The sequence below is a fragment of the Pinus tabuliformis genome, chromosome Q (genome assembly GCF_031772625.1).
Source record: "Pinus tabuliformis cultivar Carrire ecotype Pingquan chromosome Q, CPIR1, whole genome shotgun sequence".
Classification (NCBI taxonomy): Eukaryota; Viridiplantae; Streptophyta; class Pinopsida; order Pinales; family Pinaceae; genus Pinus; species Pinus tabuliformis.
In genome coordinates, this window is record NC_142296.1 from 368,844,552 (window position 1) to 368,857,254 (window position 12,703).

A 12,703-nucleotide genomic window follows, 5' to 3' on the forward strand; every position below is an offset into this window, starting at 1 on the left:
ACAACTGTTCAACCGTGCTGAATAAAATGACTTAGAGCAGTGCTACAGGGATAAATGTTTGCCGCAGACTTCTGCAATCTGGCTACAATTAAGTATCTGGATTACATGTCTATCCAATAGCTACTCCTCTGAAGAGGGAGGTTTTGGATGTTAAGTTAAAAGGAATTAAATGGTTTCTCATAAGCAACTTAACGAGTGCTAAGATGAAGCTTATTGTGGAAATGAGTCAACAGCCTGAAAGTGTAAGAGAAATTACAGATCTTCTTGATGCAGTCGGGAACACCACAAAAGCAACCACCAAAGGCTTTGGAATTGGATCTGCTGCATTAGTTTCTTTTCTTTTATTCAGTACCTATATGAAGTATCAGCTTATGCTCATCAACCATTTACGCAGGTTGATATAGCTATTCCAGAGGTATTTCTTAGAGGTCTATTGGGATCGATGCTTATTTTCCTATTCAGTGCATGGGCATGTTATGCAGTTGGTTGAACTGCCCAGGAAGTTGTTAAGGAAATGCGAAGGCACTTTATAGATCGACCTGGCATAATGACAAATCAAGAGAAGCCAGGTTATGCGCGTTGTGTTGCAATAGTAGCAGCTGCTTCACTTCGGGAGATGATAAAGCCTGGCGCTTTAGCAGTTGTATCTCCTGTTTTAATTGGTGTCTCATTTAAGATTCTGGGTCAGTATACAGATCAGCCTTTACTTGGTGCCAAAGTTGTTGCTTCAATGCTAATGTTTGCAACGGTCTTTGGTATTCTCATGGCCTTGTTTTTGAATACTTCTGGAGGTGCTTGGGATAATGAAAATTGAAGATCTGAAGGCACAGTTAGTCGAAGGGAGTTTTTGACAATCAAATGTTTGGGTGATAAAGGTCTCGGGTCAAAGGCAAGTTGTTTCAAATGATTCAGCAGTTTCGTAGCGCGCTACAAAACTGCTGTAGGTGATGATTTTAACGCAGACAGGCAGTTTGGTATTGAGAGCGGGAATTTTTGAAAGGGAGACACCTAAAGGATATGCAAGAGACCAGATGGAGTTACCATAGCCATTCAGATCAAGACAGGTGTACCTTAAAAAGGGTGGAATATTTTAACTCAAGTTAAATTTCTGTTATAAAGCCACTTTATCACCGTTCAAAGGGTATTAAATTAGTTGCATATAAAGAATTTTTACCTGCACACATGTCCATTGATGCAGCCTCCAACTCAACAGGAACGTGGCAGTGTTCTATATTTTGGGTTATTAAAGGCTAGAAGACATGCTGCTGTACATTCGAGCAATTTGAGGCAAACCAAGGACCGACAAACAGGAGCAGTTTCCCATATTTCAGGGTATTGGAAAACATGTTACATTAAAGGCCAGCAAGCAACTACAGACACCTATCACAGCCAAACTAAAAGAGACCACTTGTCAGAGAATGAGCTTGTTTTCTCCTTTTTCTCGTAGGAGCACCATCTTGATTGTAATAAATGCTATTTTCAGCATGATGTCGAATTAGAGTCCTAATTGTTTTAGGACTTTAGAGCTGTCAATTTGTAGTCTGCTGTATTTATTAGTTAGTTTCAAATGTTAGCAGGTGTCATCATAGGCAGAGTTAGAGTTCCCCTCACGCTGGAGGAGGAACCTCAATTAGGTAGAAGAGCTCAATATATATAGCGGGAACATCTATGTAATAGGGGTTGGAAACTTTTGTAACAAAGGACTGTTTTGGCTTATGAAAAGACTGAGTTCAGTAATATAAGTTGGCTGTGTTTCTTCTTAGGATTCATGAGGGATTCCTATGTTCAGAATGTATGATGTTATCTTTTCCTTTATGTCTTTTTACAGTTGCATAGGTGCACAATCACTCAGAATTCACTGATTGTGCTCTGACTTCCTGTGTGTACTTATGAGTTGTGGTTCCATTTGTGTGTTGTGTTCTGAACATCTAAATGCTAAGTGCCCTGACTTCTATGTAAAGGCAGTATCATTGTTTACTGAGGTGGTGTTTACTCCATAGGCCCAATGGAAACTTGTTTAATGTTTTTCCAGCCTTCATATTTGTTAATGTTATTCCACAAGAGTTAGCCATCTTATTATTAGTCAAAATCAATAACCCTTTGAGAGAGCCCTCTCAGGCTAAGGAGGCTAAGCCTTAGTCTAAAGATTGGTTTGAAATAGTTACTTGAAGTCTTCCTGGTTTGCAGCCTTCCAGGGCTTGATTTTGAGATAACATTTTGGTGCGTCTGCCGGGAGCCTGAAGTCTATTCATTCCCGAAATTTAGAGGCTGAACTTCTGAAGGTAGCAGGAGCCCAGACATCTTTTTGAGGCTGCAAAACTACCTTGGCGACTCCACACATCAAATAAGAAATTGGAAGGTGACTCCACTGCTAGAAGATCAATAGCTTGATGAAGTTTCAAGATGAATTCCACTGCAAGAATGAATGCCAGGTATGCTCCTATGAATCGGTCTCATATCCCTGGTTTTCCAAATCCTATGCCAAAGGTTGATTGGTTAGAGGATCTTCCGATATTCAAAGATGAAAAGAAAGACGATGCTGCTCTTCATTTGGTTAGGTTCCATATGCATGTATGCAGTCTTAAGGTTCATTTCCCTGAAGATTGTCTCATGAAAATGTTTATGACCACTTTAGAAGGAAAAGCATGGTCTTGGTATAAAAGTTTGGAAAATGGTTCAATATATTCGCTTGCTAGTTTTCATGATGAATTCTGTGAAATGTATAAAGAAGGTTATCCTTCCTTATTGCTGCTTAAAGATTGCTGTAGGCATTCTTTAAATCTTATTCAGTACTTGGAAGATTGTTATAATGATGATGAATTTATGGATGAAGAAATTTTAGAGGCTCTTCATAACAATGCATTCCAGCACCAAGGAGAAGGTATAACATCACATGAAACGCAGCATGAAGAGCAACAGGGGTTTACTTGTGAAAACCATGTTTCATCCTTTGATATTGATGTAGAGATACAGCAGATTTATCAGGCTTCAGATCATCATGAGTATGAAATCGATTGCAAACAGCAAGAAGAAGTACTGGAAGATAGATTTTACGACCCTCAGGCAGAGGAAAAGCTTGTTCAATTTTGTAATTCCTTGCAGCAACTTACTTCAAATAATAATCATAATAGTGAGGAAAATTACATTGTTTGTGAGCATCATTCAGAAAGGCAGTTGGATAGCATATCAAATAAATTTGGTGTGGCTGAGGATAAGTTGTTTAAAGATATAGAATGTTATGAAAATCAGCAAGCTAACCGTGTGTTTTTTGACCCTATAGCTGACTACATGGAAAAGATTTACTGTTCAGCTTTCCAATTATATGTTCATCTTGAAGAACAGTTACACCTCATGCTTCCTTGGCTATTTCAGTATCTGGTTTGTATATGCTTCAAGCACAGTAAGGAGATCCAAGTTTTAGATCAGATTGATGACTGGCTTCATTGGAAGTTTCATGTTCCTTGAGCTACAAGTGGAGCTTGCAGCTGATAGGGTAGGTAGGTAGGAAAGTGCAAATAAGCTCAAGGTTGACTGAGCATTTTTTTTTTAGTAGATATAGACTTCTTTCTCCTACAGTGATCATCAAGCTTAAGCTCGAGGTGAAGGCCCCAAAAGCTTGAAAGGGATGCTTGTCAAGCAAATTTCTGTTTGTCATAAATGGATAAGGCACTGGAACTGCAGGTTCTTAGTGTACCACAAGGGCACACTATCCCAAGTAGAGCCACTGTTATCACTGAAAATTCTAATGCCAAAATTTCTCACACTAGCTTGAGGACAAAGCGCATAGATCCCTTTATCAGTTTCACAGCGCAACATCTTTTAGGTGATTTCGTAGCGCATAATTCATATTTTTCACTGGCTGCGCTACGAAATTTGGGATTTGTTCGAATCCATAGCAACTGTCATGCAAAATAGCTTTGTGGTGAATGCTTTTTATAGGAGGCATGCTCTCAAGCTCCTGCGTGTATGCTTGTCATCAGTTCTGAATCTGAAGGGAAATATTACAGGTGAAGGAGTTACTCCAGGACTTTTGAGCACGATGCTGATGCCATCCATTGATCCATCAAGACGCAGAACTGAAAAATCAACTATGAAGGTTGACCTTGGGGTAAAAACAAAGACACAGCTAATGGCAGAGACATCTGTATTTAAGGTTCTGTTGATGACTGTAATTGGTGCCAGTGCAGAACCAGAACTTCAAGATCCGAAAGATGATTTTGTCCCCAATGTATGCTGTCATTTTGCTATGATTTTTCATGTTGATTCAACTACCTCTCCACCAGTAACAACTAGTCAAGTTGGGGGCTCGATGGGCACTGGGGCCTTAAGTTCTAAGTCACGAAATTCATCCCATACCTGAAGCAGTGCCTCTTGTATCATTTTGTGAATTAATTGAACTTACGAAGTCTATTATAACAGGAAATAGCTGCTTTGTTGGCAATCCAAAAGAAGTCTCTAACGCTATTAATGTGTCAATGTCTGGGGCTTCTGGTGGCCTTGAATCTTTTGGTTTCGAACATAGAGGGTCAACATCTGCTGCAAAAGACATGGTCTCATCCTCAGCATTTTACACGTGTCTTCTGTTGGACTCAACTGATATGGTTGGCATGTTACATAATCTATGTGCCTCAATTTTTGTGGATTCATTGCGTCCAATTTCTCCAAGTATCACTTGTTTACCTTTGGGTCTTGTCTTCTCTTTTCTTCGTCGACCAAAAGCTATCATTACTCGTGCACAGTATATCAAGGAGGCCACTGAATTAGGGAAGCAGTAGCAAAGGCAGAAAATGGCGGAAAATGTAAAGGAAGTTGAGAAGGAGCAGTGAAGATGAGAGAGGCCGTTAGGCAGAGGATTCTCAGCATGGGAATAAATCATTTGAATTTCATACGCACAGGCACTTATAGCGACGGCAATCGAGGCAATACTTGTCAATGGCCAACTCAAATGCCTTGCTGCACCACAAGAACTAAAACGACGTTATGGGTCTGCATATTCTTTGCTAGTCATGGCTGAGGTGGATAAAATTGAATCAATTGATAAGTTTGTCTCAATTTTATTTCCTCATTCACCGGATGAAACAATTTACAAAGACGGCAGTCCAGTAATAGGGAAGTAGGTACAAAGAAGATTTCAAATCCCTATCAGAAGCTTGTCTGAATTGGCCATGCTTTTGCATGAATTAGAAGTGAAGCGGCATACCTTTGGAATCCAGGACTACGTTGTAAGCCAACCAATACTGCAACAAGTTTTCCACAAAATCAGCTATGCAAGGGAAGGAACTGATCAAACTTAAGCCGGGATTACCTCTTTTCATTAAACATTCGAAAGCATGTCCAAGGCTCTGTGACTTCATGTGCATACATTTCTAAGATTCTTAGGTGGTGAGTTAACGAGCATTCCATTTCCGGCTTACTGGACAATACCAACTTCAATCTTAAGTTCTAAGAGGATCTCTAATAAAAATCAGTGGACGTCTTCTGGGCCAGTGCATACATCTACAACTGTTCAACCGTGCTGAATAAAATGACTTAGAGCAGTGCTACAGGGATAAATGTTTGCCGCAGACTTCTGCAATCTGGCTACAATTAAGTATCTGGATTACATGTCTATCCAATAGCTACTCCTCTGAAGAGGGAGGTTTTGGATGTTAAGTTAAAAGGAATTAAATGGTTTCTCATAAGCAACTTAACGAGTGCTAAGATGAAGCTTATTGTGGAAATGAGTCAACAGCCTGAAAGTGTAAGAGAAATTACAGATCTTCTTGATGCAGTCGGGAACACCACAAAAGCAACCACCAAAGGCTTTGCAATTGGATCTGCTGCATTAGTTTCTTTTCTTTTATTCAGTGCCTATATGAAGTATCAGCTTATGCTCATCAACCATTTACGCAGGTTGATATAGCTATTCCAGAGGTATTTCTTGGAGGTCTATTGGGATCGATGCTTATTTTCCTATTCAGTGCATGGGCATGTTATGCAGTTGGTCGAACTGCCCAGGAAGTTGTTAAGGAAATGCGGAGGCACTTTATAGATCGACCTGGCATAATGACAAATCAAGAGAAGCCAGGTTATGCGCGTTGTGTTGCAATAGTAGCAACTGCTTCACTTCGGGAGATGATAAAGCCTGGTGCTTTAGCAGTTGTATCTCCTGTTTTAATTGGTGTCTCATTTAAGATTCTGGGTCAGTATACAGATCAGCCTTTACTTGGTGCCAAAGTTGTTGCTTCAATGCTAATGTTTGCAACGGTCTCTGGTATTCTCATGGCCTTGTTTTTGAATACTGCTGGAGGTGCTTGGGATAATGAAAATTGAAGATCTGAAGGCACAGTTAGTTGAAGGGAGTTTTTGACAATCAAATGTTTGGGTGATAAAGGTCTCGGGTCAAAGGCAAGTTGTTTCAAATGATTCAGCAGTTTCGTAGCGCGCTACAAAACTGCTGTAGGTGATGATTTTAACGCAGACAGGCAGTTTGGTATTGAGAGCGGGAATTTTTGAAAGGGAGACACCTAAAGGATATGCAAGAGACCAGATGGAGTTACCATAGCCATTCAGATCAAGACAGGTGTACCTTAAAAAGGGTGGAATATTTTAACTCAAGTTAAATTTCTGTTATAAAGCCACTTTATCACCGTTCAAAGGGTATTAAATTAGTTGCATATAAAGAATTTTTACCTGCACACATGTCCATTGATGCAGCCTCCAACTCAACAGGAACGTGGCAGTGTTCTATATTTTGGGTTATTAAAGGCTAGAAGACATGCTGCTGTACATTCGAGCAATTTGAGGCAAACCAAGGACCGACAAACAGGAGCAGTTTCCCATATTTTAGGGTATTGGAAAACATGTTACATTAAAGGCCAGCAAGCAACTACAGACACCTATCACAGCCAAACTAAAAGAGACCACTTGTCAGAGAATGAGCTTGTTTTCTCCTTTTTCTCGTAGGAGCACCATCTTGATTGTAATAAATGCTATTTTCAGCATGATGTCGAATTAGAGTCCTAATTGTTTTAGGACTTTAGAGCTGTCAATTTGTAGTCTGCTGTATTTATTAGTTAGTTTCAAATGTTAGCAGGTGTCATCATAGGCAGAGTTAGAGTTCCCCTCACGCTGGAGGAGGAACCTCAATTAGGTAGAAGAGCTCAATATATATAGCGGGAACATCTATGTAATAGGGGTTGGAAACTTTTGTAACAAAGGACTGTTTTGGCTTATGAAAAGACTGAGTTCAGTAATATAAGTTGGCTGTGTTTCTTCTCAGGATTCATGAGGGATTCCTATGTTCAGAATGTATGATGTTATCTTTTCCTTTATGTCTTTTTACAGTTGCATAGGTGCACAATCACTCAGAATTCACTGATTGTGCTCTGACTTCCTGTGTGTACTTATGAGTTGTGGTTCCATTTGTGTGTTGTGTTCTTAACATCTAAATGCTAAGTGCCCTGACTTCTATGTAAAGGCAGTATCATTGTTTACTGAGGTGGTGTTTACTCCATAGGCCCAATGGAAACTTGTTTAATGTTTTTCCAGCCTTCATATTTGTTAATGTTATTCCACAAGAGTTAGCCATCTTATTATTAGTCAAAATCAATAACCCTTTGAGAGAGCCCTCTCAGGCTAAGGAGGCTAAGCCTTAGTCTAAAGATTGGTTTGAAATAGTTACTTGAAGTCTTCCTGGTTTGCAGCCTTCCAGGGCTTGATTTTGAGATAACATTTTGGTGCGTCTGCCGGGAGCCTGAAGTCTATTCATTCCCGAAATTTAGAGGCTGAACTTCTGAAGGTAGCAGGAGCCCAGACATCTTTTTGAGGCTGCAAAACTACCTTGGCGACTCCACACATCGAATAAGAAATTGGAAGGTGACTCCACTGCTAGAAGATCAATAGCTTGATGAAGTTTCAAGATGAATTCCACTGCAAGAATGAATGCTAGGTATGCTCCTATGAATCGGTCTCATATCCCTGGTTTTCCAAATCCTATGCCAAAGGTTGATTGGTTAGAGGATCTTCCGATATTCAAAGATGAAAAGAAAGACGATGCTGCTCTTCATTTGGTTAGGTTCCATATGCATGTACGCAGTCTTAAGGTTCATTTCCCTGAAGATTGTCTCATGAAAATGTTTATGACCACTTTAGAAGGAAAAGCATGGTCTTGGTATAAAAGTTTGGAAAATGGTTCAATATATTCGCTTGCTAGTTTTCATGATGAATTCTGTGAAATGTATAAAGAAGGTTATCCTTCCTTATTGCTGCTTAAAGATTGCTGTAGGCATTCTTTAAATCTTATTCAGTACTTGGAAGATTGTTATAATGATGATGAATTTATGGATGAAGAAATTTTAGAGGCTCTTCATAACAATGCATTCCAGCACCAAGGAGAAGGTATAACATCACATGAAACGCAGCATGAAGAGCAACAGGGGTTTACTTGTGAAAACCATGTTTCATCCTTTGATATTGATGTAGAGATACAACAGATTTATCAGGCTTCAGATCATCATGAGTATGAAATCGATTGCAAACAGCAAGAAGAAGTACTGGAAGATAGATTTTACGCCCCTCAGGCAGAGGAAAAGCTTGTTCAATTTTGTAATTCCTTGCAGCAACTTACTTCAAATAATAATCATAATAGTGAGGAAAATTACATTGTTTGTGAGCATCATTCAGAAAGGCAGTTGGATAGCATATCAAATAAATTTGGTGTGGCTGAGGATAAGTTGTTTAAAGATATAGAATGTTATGAAAATCAGCAAGCTAACCGTGTGTTTTTTGACCCTATAGCTGACTACATGGAAAATATTTACTGTTCAGCTTTCCAATTATATGTTCATCTTGAAGAACAGTTACACCTCATGCTTCCTTGGCTATTTCAGTATCTGGTTTGTATATGCTTCAATCACAGTAAGGAGATCCAAGTTTTAGATCAGATTGATGACTGGCTTCATTGGAAGTTTCATGTTCCTTGAGCTACAAGTGGAGCTTGCAGCTGATAGGGTAGGTAGGTAGGAAAGTGCAAATAAGCTCAAGGTTGACTGAGCATTTTTTTTTTTAGTAGATGTAGACTTCTTTCTCCTACAGTGATCATCAAGCTTAAGCTCGAGGTGAAGGCCCCAGAAGCTTGAAAGGGATGCTTGTCAAGCAAATTTCTGTTTGTCATAAATGGATAAGGCACTGGAACTGCAGGTTCTTAGTGTACCACAAGGGCACACTATCCCAAGTAGAGCCACTGTTATCACTGAAAATTCTAATGCCAAAATTTCTCACACTAGCTTGAGGACAAAGCGCATAGATCCCTTTATCAGTTTCGCAGCGCAACATCTTTTAGGTGATTTCGTAGCGCATAATTCATATTTTGCACTGGCTGCGCTACGAAATTGGGGATTTGTTCGAATCCATAGCAACTGTCATGCAAAATAGCTCTGTGGTGAATGCATTTTACAGGAGGCATGCTCTCAAGCTCCTGCGTGTATGCTTGTCATCAGTTCTGAATCTGAAGGGAAATATTACAGGTGAAGGAGTTACTCCAGGACTTTTGAGCACGATGCTGATGTCATCCATTGATCCATCAAGACGCAGAACTGAAACATCAACTATGAAGGTTGACCTTGGGGTAAAAACAAAGACACAGCTTATGGCAGAGAGATCTGTATTTAAGGTTCTGTTGATGACTGTAATTGCTGCCAGTGCAGAACCAGAACTTCAAGATCCGAAAGATGATTTTGTCCCCAATGTATGCCGTCATTTTGCTATGATTTTTCATGTTGATTCAACTACCTCTCCACCAGTAACAACTAGTCAAGTTGGGGGCTCGATGGGCACTGGGGCCTTAAGTTCTAAGTCACGAAATTCATCCCATACCTGAAGCAGTGCCTCCTGTATCATTTTGTGAATTAATTGAACTTACGAAGTCTATTATAACAGGAAATAGCTGCTTTGTTGGCAATCCAAAAGAAGTCTCTAACGCTGTTAATGTGTCAATGTCTGGGGCTTCTGGTGGCCTTGAATCTTTTGGTTTCGAACACGGAGGGTCAACATCTGCTGCAAAAGACATGGTCTCATCCTCAGCATTTTACACGTGTCTTCTGTTGGACTCAACTGATATGGTTGGCATGTTACATAATCTATGTGCCTCAATTTTTGTGGATTCATTGCGTCCAATTTCTCCAGGTATCACTTGTTTACCTTTGGGTCTTGTCTTCTCTTTTCTTCGTCGACCAAAAGCTATCATTACTCGTGCACAGTATATCAAGGAGGCCACTGAATTAGGGAAGCGGTAGCAAAGGCAGAAAATGGCGGAAAATGTAAAGGAAGTTGAGAAGGAGCAGTGAAGATGAGAGAGGCCGTCAGGCAGAGGATTCTCAGCGTGGGAAGAAATCATTTGAATTTCATACGCACAGGCACTTACAGCGACGACAATCGAGGCAATACTTGTCAATGGCCAACTCAAATGCCTTGCTGCACCACAAGAACTAAAACGACGTTATGGGTCTACATATTCTTTGCTAGTCATGGCCGAGGTGGATAAAATTGAATCAATTGATAAGTTTGTCTCAATTTTATTTCCTCATTCACCGGATGAAACAATTTACAAAGACGGCAGTCCAGTAATAGGGAAGTAGGTACAAAGAAGATTTCAAATCCCTATCAGAAGCTTGTCTGAATTGGCCATGCTTTTGCATGAATTAGAAGTGAAGCGCCATACCTTTGGAATCCAGGACTATGTTGTAAGCCAACCAATACTGCAACACGTTTTCCACAAAATCAGCTATGCAAGGGAAGGAACTGATCAAACTTAAGTCGGGATTACCTCGTTTCATTAAACATTCGAAAGCATGTCCAAGGCTCTGTGACTTCATGTGCATACATTTCTAAGATTCTTAGGTGGTGAGTTAACGAGCATTCCATTTCCGGCTTACTGGACAATACCAGCTTCAATCTTAAGTTCTAAGAGGATCTCTAATAAAAATCAGTGGACGTCTTCTGGGCCAGTGCATACATCTACAACTGTTCAACCGTGCTAAATAAAATGACTTAGAGCAGTGCTACAGGGATAAATGTTTGCCGCAGACTGCTGCAATCTGGCTACAATTAAGTATCTGGATTACATGTCTATCCAATAGCTACTCCTCTGAAGAGGGAGGTTTTGGATGTTAAGTTAAAAGGAATTAAATGGTTTCTCATAAGCAACTTAACGAGTGCTAAGATGAAGCTTATTGTGGAAATGAGTCAACAGCCTGAAAGTGTAAGAGAAATTACAGATCTTCTTGATGCAGTCGGGAACACCACAAAAGCAACCACCAAAGGCTTTGCAATTGGATCTGCTGCATTAGTTTCTTTTCTTTTATTCAGTACCTATATGAAGTATCAGCTTATGCTCATCAACCATTTACGCAGGTTGATATAGCTATTCCAGAGGTATTTCTTGGAGGTCTATTGGGATCGATGCTTATTTTCCTATTCAGTGCATGGGCATGTTATGCAGTTGGTTGAACTGCCTAGGAAGTTGTTAAGGAAATGCGGAGGCACTTTATAGATCGACCTGGCATAATGACAAATCAAGAGAAGCCAGGTTATGCACGTTGTGTTGCAATAGCAACAACTGCTTCACTTCGGGAGATGATAAAGCCTGGTGCTTTAGCAGTTGTATCTCCTGTTTTAATTAGTGTCTCATTTAAGATTCTGGGTCAGTATACATATCAGCCTTTACTTTGTGCCAAAGTTGTTGCTTCAATGCTAATGTTTGCAACGGTCTCTGGTATTCTCATGGCCTTGTTTTTGAATACTGCTGGAGGTGCTTGGGATAATGAAAATTGAAGATCTGAAGGCACAGTTAGTCGAAGGGAGTTTTTGACAATCAAATGTTTGGGTGATAAAGGTCTCGGGTCAAAGGCAAGTTGTTTCAAATGATTCAGCAGTTTCGTAGCGCGCTACGAAACTGCTGTAGGTGATGATTTTAATGCAGACAGGCAGTTTGGTATTGAGAGCGGGAATTTTTGAAAGGGAGACACCTAAAGGATATGCAAGAGACCAGATGGAGTTACCATAGCCATTCAGATCAAGACAGGTGTACCTTAACAAGGGTGGAATATTTTAACTCAAGTTAAATTTCTGTTATAAAGCCACTTTATCACCGTTCAAAGGGTATTAAATTAGTTGCATATAAAGAATTTTTACCTGCACACATGTCCATTGATGCAGCCTCCAACTCAACAGGAACGTGGGAGTGTTCTATATTTTGGGTTATTAAAGGCTAGAAGACATGCTGTTGTACATTCGAGCAATTTGAGGCAAACCAAGGACCGACAAACAGGAGCAGTTTCCCATATTTCAGGGTATTGGAAAACATGTTACATTAAAGGCCAGCAAGCAACTACAGACACCTATCACAGCCAAACTAAAAGAGACCACTTGTCAGAGAATGAGCCTGTTTTCTCCTTTTTCTCGTAGGAGCACCATCTTGATTGTAATAAATGCTATTTTCAGCATGATGTCGAATTAGAATCCTAATTGTTTTAGGACTTTAGAGCTGTCAATTTGTAGTCTGCTATATTTATTAGTTAGTTTCAAATGTTAGCAGGTGTCATCATAGGCAGAGTTAGAGTTCCCCTCACGCTGGAGGAGGAACCTCAATTAGGTAGAAGAGCTCAATATATATAGCGGGAACATCTATGTAATAGGGGTTGGAAACTTTTGTAACAAAGGACTG

General features: G+C 39.9%; 3 pseudogenes; all 3 read left to right on the plus strand.

The window, feature by feature from the left end:
* The first annotated feature begins 203 nt into the window (after nucleotides 1–203).
* Nucleotides 204–814, plus strand: LOC149219705 (pyrophosphate-energized membrane proton pump 2 pseudogene; annotated as a pseudogene).
* Nucleotides 815–5,701: 4,887 nt separating this feature from the next.
* LOC149219706 (pyrophosphate-energized membrane proton pump 2 pseudogene) lies at nucleotides 5,702–6,312 on the plus strand (annotated as a pseudogene).
* Nucleotides 6,313–11,200: 4,888 nt separating this feature from the next.
* Nucleotides 11,201–11,811, plus strand: LOC149219707 (pyrophosphate-energized membrane proton pump 2 pseudogene; annotated as a pseudogene).
* The last annotated feature ends 892 nt before the right edge of the window (nucleotides 11,812–12,703 follow it).